The sequence below is a fragment of the Thalassophryne amazonica genome, chromosome 10, assembly GCF_902500255.1.
Source record: "Thalassophryne amazonica chromosome 10, fThaAma1.1, whole genome shotgun sequence".
Classification (NCBI taxonomy): domain Eukaryota; kingdom Metazoa; phylum Chordata; class Actinopteri; order Batrachoidiformes; family Batrachoididae; genus Thalassophryne; species Thalassophryne amazonica.
In genome coordinates, this window is record NC_047112.1 from 77,624,841 (window position 1) to 77,644,290 (window position 19,450).

Genomic DNA, 19,450 nt, shown 5'->3' on the forward strand with positions numbered 1-19,450 from the left:
CTGATATCTCACAATTTCAACATATAGTTAGCTGCAAATAAAAGAAAAAAGAAAATCACATTAGGTTTTGAAGATGTTCGAGTAAATGTCTGCTGGGATTTGCACTGCATTCATGTGTGAACCACCAAATCCGTGTCTGTCATCTCTTTACCCAAACACTTTGTGAAGGTTTACCTTTGAGCTGAGCACACGTGCCGTTTGTTGGACAGGTGACACTCACAGGTTTTACACAAACACTCCAGTCTGCCGCTCCACATCACGGTCACAAGACCATCAACTGAAACAGAACAACACAACACACACACTGTGGGACAACTGTTTCAATATTTTTCATATGATACTCAACAAGGTGGTCTCAGCTATTAAATCTGCAAGGGGATTACAATTAAGGCTGGAAATAATTACCATGTTAATTGACGACTATAAAATGTCATGATATAAAACTACAACCACAAAGACAGAAGTAACTGGACAGTGACAAGTGCTAATTTGTTCTCTTTTTTCCACCACAATGGTGAACAGAGCCCAAAATCTTTGAGAACTGTCTTGGGTGTCTTGATAGATTCCCTCACTTGTCTCCTTCTTGCATTTTTAAGAACTTCCTACTTCAGATAGATTTACCAATGATTGACATAAATGAAGCCCAAGACATATTCAATGACTTGAAAATGTTCATGTATCCATCACCTGCTTGTCTCAAGGAAAGTGGCTGAAAAAGCGATGATTTGTGTCCAAAATAATTCTTAAATTTAGTTTGTCCACTTATTGACAGCCTCTGAAATGGCAGGCATCATGGATCAGGGACAACCAGAATTCCAAAATGGTTTATATGATATTTTTTGATAAACCTCTTCAATTAAAGCTGAAAGTCTGCACAACAAGATGTTTTCATTTTGACTCCGTTGCAGTGGTGTAGAAGCATTTTTTTTTTCTTTCTTTTTTGGTCATTTTTTAATTACTTCTGGACCTGACTGTATCTCAGAACCAAAGGAAATATTTTCAAATTGCAAACAAGCTAAAATCCAAACATCTTCAGCTGGTTTTAGAAAACCAGCCCACTTTGGCAAGTTTAAATCCACTTTTCCACTGGTTTAAGACATTTTAAAGCTGTTATGAAAAAGTTAAAGTCTATTTATTTCACTTCTGAATACATTCAAAATCAATTTATTGTCCTGAAAATTTATAAAATAATATAATCCAGGACCATTTAATCTTAAATCCTCAAATGTGAGAAACAGGAACACACTTAAAAAATTAAAAAATAAATAACAAAATGTGTTTTGCCACACTGCATGCTGGCGGGTTTACGACACACTCAAGGCCCCGTCTTGGTGGTGCGCATGTGTGGCACAAAGTGAGGCACAAGTTCTCACAAGGCTTGTTACCTCCGCCAAGGAGGTTATGTTTTCGGTCGGGTTTGTTTGTTTGTTTGTCTGTCTGTTTGTCAGCATGATAACTCAAAAAGTTTTGAACGGATTTTGATGAAATTTTGTGGAGTGGTTGGAAATGACAAGAGGAACAAGTGATTAAATTTGAGTGGTGATCCGGATCCCGATGCTAATGCGTTAGCATGTCTATGGCATTTTCAATGTTAAAAGTTAGCATTAAGCAGTTGCAGCTGTCATCATGTTCAGGTGCATTTGTTTTCAAATTGTAATTATTATATACAATTTTAGAGAAACAGACAAAAAGAAATAGATCACTGTGCCAAGGAGGGAATCTCTTTAGGGTCAGTGACCCTATGGCCTTGTTTAGAGAAGTGTTTCATAAATGTTAAAAAATTCGCAGTTGAATAATAAATAGAATTTTGTCTCTTATTTGTTTTTGTCTATAAGCACATGCAATATCAATATCAGTGCTCAGATGACAGTAGCTTCTGGGAAAGGTGCAAGTTCCAATAAACTGTGATGCCAAGCGCTAAGGATACATGCTATCCAGTCACAGCAGATGAAACTTTTTTTTACTACATAAGCAAACATCATTGTTAGACTTTTTTAGGTCCAATGATTCGACGGCGTGTAGTTGTTATGGCATCAGTGACCCCATGGCCTTGGCGGAGGTTTGCACTCTCTGAGTGCTTCTAGTATTTACTCATTTAATTAGTTGTGACAATTTTTTTCCATAACATGAAATTAACCAGAATGTCATCTGCCACTGATTTTAAGACACAAGTGTGCCAGCATGTGGTGCATACATTGCTACGTACACAACAGATACACAACTCAGTAGTACAAGGTTTTCTGGGGAGGAAACGGATCTTGCACCTTCTCCTCCAACCACCTGACACTACAGCTAGCCCTGTCCTGGCACTGCATGGACCCTCAGTGTTTGTGTAATGTCAATGCGAAGCATTCGGAACTGAACAGAGGAACTTACTGGTGTGCTTCATGGCAGATCCCATCACCAGGAAGGACACAGTGATGCTGATGGCTATAAAAACCTGGATCAGCTCTGCCACCCAGGAGTATGAGCTGTAACGCTCATTAATCATCTGCATAGAATGGTAAAGGGGTTGATGGATGGTGGCGATGGTGGAGGTGATGTGAAAAATACAGAAGATGAATTCTTAAAAGTCTGGTAAACGACACTGACGCCAATGGGCGCATTTTACTAATATACTGTACCAATATTTGTGTTCAGTGCTGCCACTTTGAAAAAGTAATACAGTTACTGATTACTCCTTGAAAAAGTAACTTAGCTACTTCACTGATGACTCAGTTTTAAAAGTAACTAAATTAGATTACGAGTTACTTTACTTGTTTCTTTCAGCAGCTGCCGACGACCCCCCCACCACCACCTCAACATGAAATTGACAACCTGTTTTTTGCCAATACTCAGTTTATAGTCACCCTTTCTTGACTTCAATGAACATAAATACTTGTTTAATAAAAAAATAACATACAGACATCTTTCTTGACCTCATATTTAACGGTTGACAGCACTGTAACAGTAAAATGTGCAATTTCTAACCTACATTGTTTATGAATGTAACTATTAAATTCTTTGTAACATTTTTCTAACATTTAAATTCTCTCTAAACATTTTACAAGGTCTGTGAGAAAAGTATCCGACCTTATTATTTAAAAAAAAAAAAACATATGGATTTGAATCACGTGTGATTACATCAGCCAAGCTTGAACCCTTGTGGGCATGCGAGAGTTTTTTCACGCCTGTCGGTGATGTCATTCGCCTGTGAGCACGCCTTGTGGAAGGAGTGGTCCAGCCCCCTCGTCGGAATTCCTTTGTCTGAGAAGTTGCTGAGAGACTGGCGCTGTGCTTGATCAAAATTTTTTCAAAAACTGTGAGGCACATCCGAGTGGACACCATTCGAGAAAGTCAGCTGGTTTTCGGTGAAAATTTTAATGGCTGATGAGAGATTTTGGATTGTTTCTATCGCTGTAAGGACTTCCCAGGCAGCGGGATGTCGCGCAGCGCTCCAAGGCGACGTCGTCATCCTGTTTCAAGCTGAAAACCTCCAAATTTAAGCCTCTGTTGACCCAGGACGTCATGAGAGAACAGAGAAGTTTCAGAAGAGCTTGGAATCAGCAGTTTATCCGGACATTCCACTGTTAAAGGAGATTTTTTTAATGAAAGACGTGCGGACGGATTGGCGCGTCGGCTTGCAGCCGGCGCCGTGCGCCCGCCACAGGAAAAACACCTCCGTTGGAAGCCTTAAGGACAAGTTGGAACATGCCCTGCTGTTAAACAATTTCTCAGATACTCACTCAACTGAAAGCCAACAAAAGCCGCCTGGATTTTGCAAATGGTTATCAACACGGAGGTGTTTTTCCGGTGGCAGGCGCGCTGCGCCGGCTGCGAGCCGATGCGCCAATCCGTCCACACGACCTTCATTAAAAAAATCTCCTTTAACAGTGGAATGTCCGGATAAACTGCTGATTCCGAGCTCTTCTGAAACTTCTCTGTTCTCTCACGACGTCCTGGGTCAACAGAGGCTTAAATTGGGAGGTTTTCAGCTTGACACAGGATACGACGTCGCCTCGGAGCGCTGCGCGACGTCCCGCTTCGTGGGAAGTCCTTACAGTGATAGAAACAATCCAAAATCTCTCATCAGCCGTTAAAATTTACACCGAAAACCAGCTGAATTTCTCGAATGATGTCGACTCGGATGTGCCTCACAGCATTTGAAAAAATTTTGATCAAGCACAGCGCCAGTCTCTCAGCAACTTCTCAGACAATAAAAATCCGACGAGGGGGCTGGACAACTCCTTCCACAAGGCGTGCTCACAGGTGAATGACGTCACCGACAGGCGTGAAAAAACTCACGCATGCGCACGAGGGTTCAAGCTTGGCTGATGTAATCACACGTGATTCAAATCCATATAGTTTTTTAAAAAAATAAAACTGTTGGTTTCTTTTCTAACAGACCTCGTAGTTGTTGAAATTATTACAAGTAGTATTAGTAGGAGTAAATAAAAAAAAAAGCCTTCAAAAGTGGACCTTTAATCTCAGGTTGTTGTGGGGGGCCACCTCCCTGCCCCTCCCTAGGAACCCTTTCTATCTGGATTTGCCCCTGCTTTGGCGTTTGAACAAAAAGGATGGATAACAGTTATTTATGCAGAAAATATGACCAGATTGACAGGTAGGAAAGTTTTATCAGCTTTTTTTTTTTTACATAATGTCGTCTGCAGAAACAGAGATTAGACACATCTGGGTAAAAAAAAAAATACTAGTTAACTTGTCGTAGATCAGCTGTTTTTAGCGAGGAGACACAGAGTGGCTCAGATTTTTAAATAAAGTGAAAAAAGCATAAAAGGGTGATTCTTAGACTACGGGCACTTATTATGTCCTTTGATCATATTGTATGAAAAACAGACAAAAGTGGAAATTTCACACTTTTATAGTTATCTTTACAATGAAAGTGTGTTAAGAAATTTGTTCTAGTAGTCTATGATGACTTTTTCACCTTTTTTCAGCATCATTATATGCAAATATTGCCGTTTTGTGCTTGTCCCACACCCAGACTTTTGATCTTCAATGATAAAAACAAATGGTAAAGAAACGTTTTTTCTAATGTTTTAAAATATCTCTGAATAAAATATCAGTAAAATAATCAAAACATAATTGGGGTATTCAATGTCATACAACTGTTGTGATTTTTTTAAACAAAATGTAGTTGTCCCACACTATTGCCGTAATTTCCACCACAACACTGTAATGTCCCTTTAAACAGTTTGTATGAAAGATTGTTTGGGTAGTTTCTATGGAGATAAACAGTGACATCAGAGCACATGTATATAGCGCCAAATCACAACAAACAGTTGCCCCAAGGCGCTTTATATTGTAAGGCAATGGTGTGGTGGAAATGACATTTACAAGGCCAATAGTGCCCGTAGTTAAAGAATCACCCAAAAATGACTTTGTAAAGCTCAGGGCAGGTGTTGTGTCGTCATCACGCTTTGAGAGATGAGGACGACTCGTAGCTTCTGCAGAAAACCGCGGATGAAAAGCTTGCAGCAAAGTAGACAAGGTGGGAAGTCGAACCCCGACCCCGTGCTCACAGGCTGAGTTTAATGCTGCAATCAATCAGCAATACAAAAATAACAGTAATGCACAGTGACTTTGAGACGTAATTCCAAATCTTTCCAATCCAATCTGATTAGGAAAGATTAACGCATTAGATTACAGATTAGAGTATTACGTTACTAAGTAACGCATTACCGGCATCACTGTTTGTGTTACCGTGAGATATGATACAATACAATATATTCTAGGGTATAAGTCGCACATTTTTACTTGTTTGGCTGCTCCTGCGAATTGACCCCAAGGTCACCATAATTGAGTGATGCTGGGGGATGACCTGACTACACCCTGATGCTAAATATGAATGAAATTGGTCAACTGGTTCTTGAGATATCATGCTCACAAGTGAAAACGGATGGATGTTTGGATATACATGCTGAGCGTCGTTCTGCCCAGGGTACGATTGGCTCGTTAGATGAATACCTACCTGCCAGTAAAAAGGAGCTAAAGAGAATTTAATTGATCATGTTTTGACACATCAGACTGTTTTCTGCCCCGTCAACAGTCTGTCTATTTCATGTTGTTGGTTTTCTGTCTTAAATCTTCTAAAGTGAGTCTCACAGGGACTCAAGTGGGTTTGTTGATTGTTTACTGATTAATTCCATTTTTGTTAAAGTTTGCATTTTACTACAGCAGCTCTGCAGTTTGGACACCACATGATGTTGAACTTTTGTATCAAAGATAACAGACGGCTCTGTCAGAATGATGCATCATATAATTAGAACACAGTGAATCCCTCATTTTTCATCGCCTGCTCTGATCTATCGCTCTTCCATTAAGCAGGCCGTTGTTCTAACCAAAGAAGACCTGATATTTTGCACTAATTACCTCCATCTTTTAGTCGTCCGCATCAGTCAAACTGACACCTTTGAGAGCGTGCAGACTCTTCGCTCCATTTGTTTAACCTTTGTCACAATAAGTGAACCAAATAAACTGCTGTTTGATTTCTTTTCATACATGTAGACAGACGCGTTTCGTGTGTCAGCTCACAGCCCAATTTGTCATTTATGCCAATACAATGTGTGGAACTGACATCATCCTACCCTGACCTGTAATCTCTTTAAAACACTGTTATTGTAAGACTGATTACCAATTAGTTTGTTCGTTAGCTACCATAGCTAATTACCACTAATTACCATTAGCGGCTCAGCAAACTGTAAAAATGCACATGTACGGTCCATCAGCTTAAATCCTTTTTTTGTTGGTGGTGCATAAAGTACGATGGCTAGTATATTCTTTCGGCTTCTCTGTTTTTCAGATCTGGTATCGACCCGTTTATTGATTTGGCATGAGTTTTACGCTGGATGCCCTTCCTAACACAACTCAACATTACATAGACAACAGTTATGGGTGGTCTTGAACCATGAACCTTCTACTTTGGGAGCAAGTGCGCTAACCGCTTGGCCACCGTGCTACCTGAAAATTACTATGACTACTGTAAAATATGAGCCTGGTGCACCAGCACTGCCCTTCTTCCATGTTAAGGGTTTTGTAGTCTACACAGACACCACTTGTTATCTGGTCCTAAGCTTTTGGAAAGCCCAGATATGTACTGACATCTTCTAAAATGCAGCGAGTGAGATTTTCACATCTAGTATGTAAAATAGACGCCACAGTACATGTCAAGAGCGAGAGAGGTAAATTTCAGTTCCATTGTTTTTTACAGGAATTTTTTTTTGTGTTATCAACCTTTTTAACATTTTTTGTTGACATAAATACAGCACCTTATTTGATTGCCAAATATGTTCTTGCGTTTTGCTTTTTTGAAAGCAAACTGTGATGTTCCTGACGTGAGCTTTTGTGGCCCCTTGATTACATCGTAGTTGCTTAATTTGGTTTTGTGTGACAACAAAACATGACAAGAAATTTACATTCACAGTGTTTTTATTTATTTATTTACTTGCTTGTTATTTATTTGATGAACAATATTAAATTAACGGAATTCACTGCAGGACAGCTGTTGTGCATTTTAAATCCCGTTTTCCATCGATCCACCACTTTTGTGCTCTGCAGGATTTCTTACATGGTGACCAAAGCTGTCAAGCCCTGCCTAGGAATTTTATGAATGAAGTGACCGCGTGACATGAACTAGCTGGATACAAACTACGTCATAGCTGTTGCTTCAGGCACGAACATGGGATGATTTTTCATGCCCCCCCCCCCCTATGTACGTAGTGATTTTTTAAATACGTTGCTGCATTTGGTATATGTGACACAAAAAATGTGGGCCTTACATACATTTTTTGTTTCAATTTAGTGAAATATACACATGAATGTTTAACTGGCACTATGCCATAATAATTTAATCTATTTTAAAAACTGACCCTCATGTCAATTAACCCTCGACTGGTGGTTGGCTCTCACTGCGGTATTGTATCACTTCCTGTTCCGGAGCACAGCGGTGTTTTGCTGTATCTGTTAGCTGTTTAATCTGTGCAGTTAGATTGATCTAGTTAACTAGATAACGATTTGTTTCACAGTGTAATCTTCATGTGCCTTAACTAAAGCACTCCCTTTGCTGAATCACCTCTAAATTATTTACACATTATTCACTTTGTGTGTTTTTAGGAATCCGCTAGCTTAGCGCAGCTACTAGCTCTTAGCCGGTTTAGCATGGCGGCTTCTCCTGTCTCTCCTGCACTTTTCTGCTCTGGGTGTGAAATGTTTAGTTATTCCTCGGCCTCCTTTAGCAGTAATGGTACTAGTAATAAGTGTAGCTTGTTCGTAGCTTTGGAGACCAGGCTGGGCGAATTGGAGACTCGGCTCCGCACCGTGGAAAATCCTACAGCTAGCCAGGCCCCTGTAGTCGGTGCGGACCAAGGTAGCTTAGCCGCCGTTAGTTCCCCTCCAGCAGATCCCGAGCAGCCGGGAAAGCAGGCCAGCTGGGTGACTGTGAGGAGGAAGCGTAGTCCTAAACAGAAGCCCCATGTACACCACCAACCCGTTCACATCTCTAACCGTTTTTCCCCACTCGGCGACACACCAGCCGAGGAACAAACTCTGGTTATTGGCGACTATGTTTTGAGAAATGTGAAGTTAGCGACACCAGCAACCATAGTCAATTGTCTTCCGGGGGCCAGAGCAGGCGACACTGAAGGAAATTTGAAACTGCTGGCTAAGGCTAAGCATAAATTTGGCAAGACTGTAATTCACGTCGGCAGTAATGACACCCGGTTACGCCAATCGGAGGTCACTAAAATTAACATTGAATCGGTGTGTAACTTTGCAAAAACAATGTCGGACTCTGTAGTTTTCTCTGGGCCCCTCCCCAATCGGACCGGGAGTGGCATGTTTAGCTGCATGTTCTCCTTGAATTGCTGGCTGTCTCAGTGGTGTCCAAAAAATGAGGTGGGCTTCATAGATAATTGGCAAAGTTTCTGGGGAAAACCTGGTCATGTTAGGAGAGACGGCATCCATCCCACTTTGGATGGAGCAGCTCTCATTTCTAGAAATCTGGCCAATTTTATTAAACCCTCCAAACCGTGACTATCCAGGGTTGGGACCAGGAAGCAGAGTTGTAGTCTTACACACCTCTCTGCAGCTTCTCTCCCCCTGCCATCCCCTCATTACCCCATCCCCGTAGAGACGGTGCCTGCTCCCAGACCACCAATAATCAGCAAAAATCAATTTAAGCATAAAAATTCAAAAAGAAAAAATAATATAGCACCTTCAACTGCACCACAGACTAAAACAGTTAAATGTGGTCTATTAAACATTAGATCTCTCTCTTCTAAGTCCCTGTTAGTAAATGATATAATAATTGATCAACATATTGATTTATTCTGCCTTACAGAAACCTGGTTACAGCAGGATGAATATGTTAGTTTAAATGAGTCAACACCCCCGAGTCACACTAACTGCCAGAACGCTCGTAGCACGGGCTGAGGCGGAGGATTAGCAGCAATCTTCCACTCCAGTTTATTAATTAATCAAAAACCCAGACAGAGCTTTAATTCATTTGAAAGCTTGACTCTTAGTCTTGTCCATCCAAATTGGAAGTCCCAAAACCCAGTTTTATTTGTTGTTATCTATCGTCCACCTGGTCGTTACTGTGAGTTTCTCTGTGAATTTTCGGACCTTTTGTCTGACTTAGTGCTTAGCTCAGATAAGATAATTATAGTGGGCGATTTTAACATCCACACAGATGCTGAGAATGACAGTCTCAACACTGCATTTAATCTACTGTTAGACTCGATTGGCTTTGCTCAAAATGTAAATGAGTCCACCCACCACTTTAATCATACCTTAGATCTTGTTCTGACTTATGGTATGGAAATTGAAGACTTAACAGTATTCCCTGAAAACCCCCTTCTGTCTGATCATTTCTTAATAACATTTACATTTACTCTGATGGACTACCCAGCAGTGGGGAATAAGTTTCATTACAGTAGAAGTCTTTCAGAAAGCGCTGTAACTAGGTTTAAGGATATGATTCCTTCTTTATGTTCTCCAATGCCATATACCAACACAGGGCAGAGTAGCTAGATTATCTCGTCAATAGTTTTACATCCTCATTGAGGACAACTTTGGATGCTGTAGCTCCTCTGAAAAAGAGAGCCTTAAATCAGAAGTGCCTGACTCCGTGGTATAACTCACAAACTCGCAGCTTAAAGCAGATAACCCGTAAGTTGGAAAGGAAATGGCGTCTCACTAATTTAGAAGATCTTCACTTAGCCTGGAAAAAGAGTCTGTTGCTCTATAAAAAAGCCCTCCGTAAAGCTAGGACATCTTACTACTTATGACTATTTGAAGAAAATAAGAACAACCCCAGGTTTCTTTTCAGCACTGTAGCCAGGCTGACAAAGAGTCAGAGCTCTATTGAGCCGAGTATTCCTTTAACTTTAACTAGTAATGACTTCATGGCTTTCTTTGCTAATAAAATTTTAACTATTAGAGAAAAAATTACTCATAACCATCCCAAAGACATATCGTTCTCTTTGGCTGCTTTCAGTGATGCCGGTATTTGGTTAGACTCTTTCTCTCCGATTGTTCTGTCTGAGTTATTTTCATTAGTTACTTCCTCCAAACCATCAACATGTCTATTAGACCCCATTCCTACCAGGCTGCTCAAGGAAGCCCTACCATTAATTAATGCTTCGATCTTAAATATGATCAATCTATCTTTATTAGTTGGCTATGTACCACAGACTTTTAAGGTGGCAGTAATTAAACCATTACTTAAAAAGCCATCACTTGACCCAGCTATCTTAGCTAATTATAGGCCAATCTCCAACCTTCCTTTTCTCTCAAAAATTCTTGAAAGGGTAGTTGTAAAACAGCTAACTGATCATCTGCAGAGGAATGGTCTATTTGAAGAGTTTCAGTCAGGTTTTAGAATTCATCATAGTACAGAAACAGCATTACTGAAGGTTACAAATGATCTTCTTATGGCCTCAGACAGTGGACTCATCTCTGTGCTTGTTCTGTTAGACCTCAGTGCTGCTTTTGATACTGCTGACCATAAAATTTTATTACAGAGATTAGAGCATGCCATAGGTATTAAAGGCACTGCGCTGCAGTGGTTTGAATCATATTTATCTAATAGATTACAATTTGTTCATGTAAATGGGGAATCTTCTTCACAGACTAAGGTTAATTATGGAGTTCCACAAGGTTCTGTGCTAGGACCAATTTTATTCACTTTATACATGCTTCCCTTAGGCAGTATTATTAGAAAGCATTGCTTAAATTTTCATTGTTATGCAGATAATACACCAGCTTTATCTATCCATGAAGCCAGAGGACACACACCAATTAGCTAAACTGCAGGATTGTCTTACAGACATAAAGACATGGATGACCGCTAATTTCCTGCTTTTAAACTCAGATAAAACTGAAGTTATTGTACTTGGCCCCACAAATCTTAGAAACATGGTGTCTAACCAGATCCTTACTCTGGATGGCATTACCCTGACCTCTAGTAATACTGTGAGAAATCTTGGAGTCATTTTTGATCAGGATATGTCATTCAATGCGCATATTAAACAAATATGTAGGACTGCTTTTTTGCATTTGTGCAATATCTCTAAAATTAGAAAGGTCTTGTCTCAGAGTGATGCTGAAAAACTAATTCATGCATTTATTTCCTCTAGGCTGGACTATTGTAATTCATTATTATCAGGTTGTACTAAAAGTTCCCTGAAAAGCCTTCAGTTAATTCAAAATGCTGCAGCTAGAGTACTGACAGGGACTAGAAGGAGAGAGCATATCTCACCCATATTGGCCTCTCTTCATTGGCTTCCTGTTAATTCTAGAATAGAATTTAAAATTCTTCTTCTTACTTATAAGGTTTTGAATAATCAGGTCCCATCTTATCTTAGGGACCTCATAGTACCATATCACCCCAATAGAGTGCTTCGCTGTCAGACTGCAGGCTTACTTGTAGTTCCTAGGGTTTGTAAGAGTAGAATGGGAGGCAGAGCCTTCAGCTTTCAGGCTCCTCTCCTCTGGAACCAGCTCCCAATTCGGATCAGGGAGACAGACACCCTCTCTACTTTTAAGATTAGGCTTAAAACTTTCCTTTTTGCTAAAGCTTATAGTTAGGGCTGGATCAGGTGACCCTGAACCATCCCTTAGTTATGCTGCTATAGACTTAGACTGCTGGGGGGTTCCCATGATGCACTGAGTGTTTCTTTCTCTTTTTGCTCTGTATGCACCACTCTGCATTTAATCATTAGTGATTGATCTCTGCTCCCCTCCACAGCATGTCTTTTTCCTGGTTCTCTCCCTCAGCCCCAACCAGTCCCAGCAGAAGACTGCCCCTCCCCGAGCCTGGTTCTGCTGGAGGTTTCTTCCTGTTAAAAGGGAGTTTTTCCTTCCCACTGTCGCCAAGTGCTTGCTCACAGGGGGTCGTTTTGACCGTTGCGGTTTTTCCGTAATTATTGTATGGCTTTGCCTTGCAATGTGGAGCGCCTTGGGGCAACTGTTTGTTGTGATTTGGCGCTATATAAATAAAATTGATTTGATTTGATGTCAGAACTTGGTACTCTGTCATGAATAAATACCCATAAATGAATCTGTCCCATCCAGTTCAACAAAACTTGCACCTCATCAAATTAAAAGGGACTCGACAGTGAACTTTGATGCAGCGACTCAAGCCAAAAAGCAACATTGTTTTACCCATGTAATACATCATAGACCTCTCTCCGGCATGCTGAACACTGGCACCTACTAGAAATGTCTGGGATTGTTGTGAAGAATAATATCATCATTACATGCATGATAGAAATTAGGTGCAGCTGTGGTTGAAATTAAATACATCTTGGAATTATGTGGGTTTTTTGGGGGGGAAGGTCAGTTTCTTTCATTTCCAAAGCCTAGATATAGTAGCCAGTGATGGCACTGTTGTTTGTCTGATAGCAGAATTACTTACAATAACCAAATCAATAAGAGGTTTTAACCTCCAGCATATATTGGGACCAGCCAAACAGTATGGACCCAGAATATGAGTTTCATTATCTTCACAAACAGAAATGTAATGGGTGGTACTCCAGTGGAGACCCCAAAGCAGAGAACTGCACTAATGATGAAACAGTTATTTGATGATTAAACAGTCTTTAATTAAAACTATAGCAGAGAAAATGTTCAGAACTTAACAGGGGATAAACCCATTCATTAAATGTCTCCATATGACAACAGGCAGACTGTTAACCATTCAATCAGGCAAGAGGTCAGGACGAACCAGGATGTCAGTTTGAGAAACAAGCATGTCCGTGTGGGAACAAGCAAACAGATTAACCATCAACACAAGCTCAGGGTCACAACGCAAATGGCAATTATACCACATAGGAAGTCCAGTAGACAGCAGGCTAAACTCTGAACACAAGGAGGCAGCGTAGGTCAGGAATTGGGAAACAAACACTGAGAAATAAGGCGAGAAAGCAGGTGTGGAAGTAAGACAATCTGGCACTGGAGTGAGTGGGTGTGGATGACTAAATAGTGTGTGACAGACAAAGTGAGTGTGCACGTGAAAAGGTAAGCTCATGGACAAGAAGTAAAGACAATAAAAATACACAAGGAGCAGATTTATCAGAATAAAGGTAACAGAGAGGAGAAAACACTGGAGAACCATAGAAACACTGGAGAATAATAATAAGAGAAAATAGTAACCAAGGGAGCAGAAAATAGACTTGGCTGAATGTTTTACACAGGAGAAAGCTATGATTGGTAAAATCTGTGGAAACCAATAATTACTGGTCTGATTTGCTGAAAGGGTGTGGCGATAAGACCAAATTGTAAAGTCATGCCAAGTTCAAGGCGATAAGCTGAATTTGTGTTGCTGAAATCTCAACATCACAACTTTCAGGAGGAACTGTATTGTGTATAAAAACCCAACACTGACCAACTGACCTCATCTCCCCTTGAAGATTTGAGACCAGAATTATTTTCCTTTGAGAATGTCTTCATATGAAGTGTTACTATGTGTAAAGTTTCACTGGAATCCACCAACCAATTTAGGAGCCGAGCTGACAAGACTCTCTGAAAGGCAGATTGATACGGTGACTCCAACATATCAACAAACCTTTATTTCTGGGGTTATCAAAAGGTTCGGTTAATATGGGAATGGTACAAACACATGAACCTACATCTGTAATTTTTTTTTTTTTTTTGGGGGGGGGGGGGGGGGGGGGACTTCATCAATTTTTGTCTTGTAATAAAAAATACCCCATCTATCTGGATCTGCAAGAAACTAAATAAAATCATAGTTTGTCATCTCTCTTGGACACACATACACAAACAGACAAACACACACACACACACAGTTTAAGATCAAAAGATGACCATGGATAGAGAATTTATAATGTTGGCTTGATTTCTTTTTATTTCAACATGTAGCTGTGGAAACAACACAGAACTTAACACTTTTTGCACCAGACTTTTTCAACTTTATTTAGTCTTACCTTTGTCAGAGGAATGGTGGCGATCTCACCTGCTCTCTCTGACCTGAGGGGAAAAGAAACATGTGCAGTAAAAAGCTTAGATCATCAAATCCCGTGCAGAAAAAACAGCACCCCCTTGTGCTTTTTTTGACAGATTCAACACCAAATCTGTATCCAAGAAGCAAAACATTTAAACAGTGTGTGCCAAATTAATTCAAGTCCTGTACATTTTACATACCTGAGGTGGCGAGGCCACTGTTCTAGTACTGCCCATAACCAAAACTAGGGTTGGGATGACTAGTCATAATCATCCACTATGCCAAACTACAACCCCAATTCCAATGAAGTTGGGACGTTGTGTAAAATGTAAATAAAGTCAGAATACAATGACTTGCAAATCCTTTTCAATCTACAAGTATATTCAATTGAATACACCACAAAGACAAGATATTTAATGTTCAAACTGATAAACTTTATTGTTTTTGTGCAAATATTTGCTCATTTTGAAATGGCTGCAACACATTTCAAAAAAGCTGGGACAGTGTTATGTTTACCACTGTGTTACACCTTTCCTTCTAACAACACTCAATAAGTGTTTGGGAACTGAGTACACTAATTGCTGAAGCTATGTAAGTGGAATTCTTTCCCATTCTTGCTTGATGTAAGACTTCAGTTGTTCAACACTCCTGGGTCTCCGTTGTTGTATTTTGCGCTTCATAATGCACCACACCTGTCACCCACACATGGGCGACAGGTCTGGACTGCAGGCAGGCCAGTCTAGTACCAGCACTCTTTTACTATGAAGCCACACTGTTGTAACACGTGCAGAATGTGGCTTGGCATTGTCTTGCTGAAATAAACAGGGACGTCCCTGAAAAAAAGACGTTGCTTGGATGGGCAGCATGCGTTGCTCGCCAAAACCTGGATGTACCTTTAAGCATTGATGGTGCCATCACAGATGTGTAAGTTGCTCATGCCATGGACACTAACATACTCCCATACCATCACAGATGCTGGCTTTTGAACTTTGCGCTGCTAACAATCTGGATGGCCTTTTTCCTCTTTTGTCCGGAGGACACGACGTCCATGATTTCCAAAAACAATTTGAAATGTGGACTCATCAGACCACAGCTCACTTTCCCACTTTGTGTCTGTCCATTTCAAAGGAGCTCGGGCCCAGAGAAGGCAGCAGCGTTTCTGGATGTTGTAGATGTATGGCTTTCGCTTTGCATGGTACAGTTTTAACTTGCACTTGTAGATGTAGCAACGAACTGTGTTAACTGACAATGGTTTTCTGAAGTGTTTCTGAGCCCACGCGGTAAGATCCTTTACACAATGATGTCGGATTTTAATGCAGTGCTGCCTGAAGGATCGAAGGTCACGGGCATTCAATGTTTCAATTGCCTAGAGAAGGCTGTGTTTCTTTTATACCCAATCATGACACTCACTTGTTTCCAATTAGGTGTTCTTTGAGCATTCATCAACTTTCCCAGTCTTTTGTTGCCCTGTCCCAACTTTTTTGAAACGTGTTGCAGGCATCCATTTCAAAATGAGCAAATATTTGCACAAAAACAATAAAGTTTATCAGTTTGAATATTAAAACAAATCTGTCTTTGTGGTGTATTCAATTGAATATAGGTTGAAGAGGATTTGCAAATCATTGTATTCTGTTTTTATTTACATTTTACACAATGTCCCAACTTCATTAGAATTAGGGTTGTAGTACCTGACTAGTCCACTATTTTTCCACTAGTCAACCAGCCAAAAAAAAATTAATTCAGCCAATAAATAAATAAATAAATACAAGAGCAGTTTCACCAACTTTGCCAATCCACTTATTTCCCCTAATCTTTTTTAGTCTGATTTCTAACTGCAAAATTTTGTGTGTGTATTCAGTGTTTTGAATTTGAAATCAAACTGTCAACTCTTCAGTGCCAAGTTCAGTCATCCAGTGTGGGATTTGACCCTCCAATCACAGCTGCCAGTTTGTTCTGGTGTCATCTGTTTCAACCTGGGAGAAAATTAATGGAACGACACCTGGAAAAATAAAAAAAAAACTTGGCACCAATAATATTAATATTATTTTTAAAAATAGGTGCCAAGGGATTTTTTAAATTTAATTTTAATATCTTAAACTAGACAGAGTTATTAAAATGTTACATATGGAATCGCAGCATTTCCATTTAGTTTCTGATTCAGCCATTCATCTTCTGCTGCTTTTCCAGGTCCAGGTCACAGGGGCAGCAGACGAAGCAGCTCATCCCACCACACTTCACTCTCCTTGACCCAACTCTCAAACTGTTCCTGGGGGATTCAGAGGTATTCCGAAGACATCTTGGAAATCTATTCCCTCCAGCGTGTCCTGGGTCTTCCCTGGGGCCCTCCTCCCAATTGAACGCACAAGACGACCTCCCTGGGGGAGATGTCCAGGGGGGTATCCTCCACAGATGCCCGAAATACATCAGCTTCTCACCCTGTCCCTGAGTGTAAGCCCAGTTACCCGACAGAGGAATCTCATTGAGCTGCTTGCAATCCCGTGACCTTGTTCTTTTGGTCATTACCCAAAACTCTTGCTCCCAGGTGGAGGACAAGAGCGTAAATTGAGAGCTACTTTTCTTCACCACGACGGTCTGGTATAGCGTCTGCAGGACTTGCAGATTAACCACAATCCATCTGTCGATCTCACACTCCACTTTACTCCCACTTGTGAACAAGACCCCAACATATTTAAGCTCCTCCACTTCAGAGGTCACTGTCTGAAGCCAATACAACCACATCATCCGCAAAAAGCAGAGACACAATTCTCAGGTCAACAAACTGGACAAACAGTTTATTCTTCCATATCGTCATAAAATTCTCAACAAATTCTTTAGAAAATGCTTGTGAAACCACGCACACAAACTGGGGGGCTCCGGTGATGCTGATCACAGTGCCAGACGTGATGTCTCTCAGCCTGACATACTGCGGCCTGTCGGTGATCAGTGAATTTTATCTGTGAAATGATACTACTGAGCAGCATGGTGGCTTAGTGGTTTACACTGTTGCCTCACAGCAAGAAGGTCATGGGTTTGATTCCCACCTGTGGCCTTCTGAGTGGCGTTTGCATGCTCTACCCGTGTTTGCGTGGGTTTCTTCTGGGTGCTCGGGCTTCCTCACATGTGCAAAGACATGCAGGTTAGGTGGATTGGAAACTTTAAATTGTCCTTTGGAGTGTGTGCAGGTGTGAATGAGGAACCAGACGCTTCTTGCCTCTACTGGTGGTTGGCTCTCACTGCGGTATTGTATCACTTCCTGTTCCGGAGCACAGCGGTGTTTTTCTGTATCTGTTAGCTGTTTAATCTGCGCAGTCAGATTGATCTAGTTATCTAGATTACGATTTGTTTCCCAGTGTAATCTTTACGTGCCTTAACTAAAGCACTCCTTCTGCTGAATCACCTCTAAATTATTTACACATTATTCACTTTGCGTGTTTTTAGGAAATCCGCTAGCTTAGCGTAGCTACTAGCTCTTAGCCGATTTAGCATGGCGGCTTCTCCTGTCTCTCCCCGCACTTTTCTGCTCTGGGTGTGAAATGTTTAGTTATTCCTCGGCCTCCTTTAGCAGTAACGGTACTTGTAATAAGTGTAGCTTATTCGTAGCTTTGGAGGCCAGGCTGGGCGAATTGGAGACTCGGCTCCGCACCGTGGAAAATTCTACAGCTAGCCAGGCCCCTGTAGTCGGTGCGGACCAAGGTAGCTTAGCCGCCGTTAGTTCCCCCCTGGCAGATCCCGAGCAGCCGGGAAAGATCAGGCTGACTGGGTGACTGTGAGGAGGAAGCGTAGCCCTAAACAGAAGCCCCGTGTACACCGCCAACCCGTTCACATCTCTAACCGTTTTTTTCCCCACTCGACGACACACCCGCCGAGGATCAAACTCTGGTTATTGCGACTCTGTTTTGAGAAATGTGAAGTGTAGCGACACCAGCAACCATAGTCCAATGTTCTTCCGGGGGCCAGAGCAGGCGACATTGAAGGAAATTTGGAAACTGCTGGCTAAGGCTAAGCGAAAATATGGTAAGATTGTAATTCACGTCGGCAGTAATGACACCCGGTTACGCCAATCGGAGGTCACTAAAATTAACATTAAATCGGTGTGTAAGTTTGCAGAAACAATGTCGGACTCTGTAGTTTTCTCTGGGCCCCTCCCCAGTCGGACCGGGAGTGACATGTTTAGCCGCATGTTCTCCTTGAACTTTGCTGGGTGTCTGAGTGGGTGTCCAAAAATGAGGTGGGCTTCATAGATAATTGGCAAAGCTTCTGGGGAAAACCTGGTCTTGTTAGGAGAGACGGCATCCATCCCACTTTGGATGGAGCAGCTCTCATTTCTAGAAATCTGGCCAATTTTCTTAAATCCTCCAAACCGTGACTATCAGGGTTGGGACCAGGAAGCAGAGTTGTAGTCTTACACCACCTCTCTGCAGCTTCTCTCCCCTGCCCATCCCCTCATTACCCCATCCCGTAGAGACGGTGCCTGCTCCCAGACTACCATAACCAGCAAAAATCTATTTAAGCATAAAAATTCAAAAAGGAAAAAAATAATATAGCACCTTCAACTGCACCACAGACTAAAACAGTTAAATGTGGTCTATTAAACATTAGGTCTCTCTCTTCTAAGTTCCCTGTTGGTAAATGAATATAATAATTGATCAACATATTGATTTATTCTGCCTAACAGAAACCTGGTTACAGCAGGATGAATATGTTAGTTTAAATGAGTCAACACCCCCGAGTCACACTAACTGTCAGAACGCTCGTAGCACGGGCCGGGGCGGAGGATTAGCAGCAATCTTCCATTCCAGCTTATTAATTAATCAAAAACCCAGACAGAGCTTTAATTCATTTGAAAGCTTGTCTCTTAGTCTTGTCCATCCAAATTGGAAGTCCCAAAAAACAGTTTTATTTGTTATTATCTATCGTCCACCTGGTCGTTACTGTGAGTTTCTCTGTGAATTTTCAGACCTTTTGTCTGACTTAGTGCTTAGCTCAGATAAG

The 19,450-nt window shown here is 41.1% G+C and overlaps 1 long non-coding RNA gene across 1 annotated transcript; it reads right to left on the reverse strand.

The window, feature by feature from the left end:
* Positions 1–228: 228 nt before the first annotated feature.
* LOC117519559 lies at positions 229–14,484 on the reverse strand. The gene is made up of 3 exons (XR_004563343.1): positions 14,442–14,484; positions 2,377–2,491; positions 229–277 (listed from the first exon to the last, which is right to left on the reverse strand). It is a non-coding gene; the product is annotated as an uncharacterized LOC117519559 (long non-coding RNA).
* Between the last annotated feature and the right edge of the window lie 4,966 nt (positions 14,485–19,450).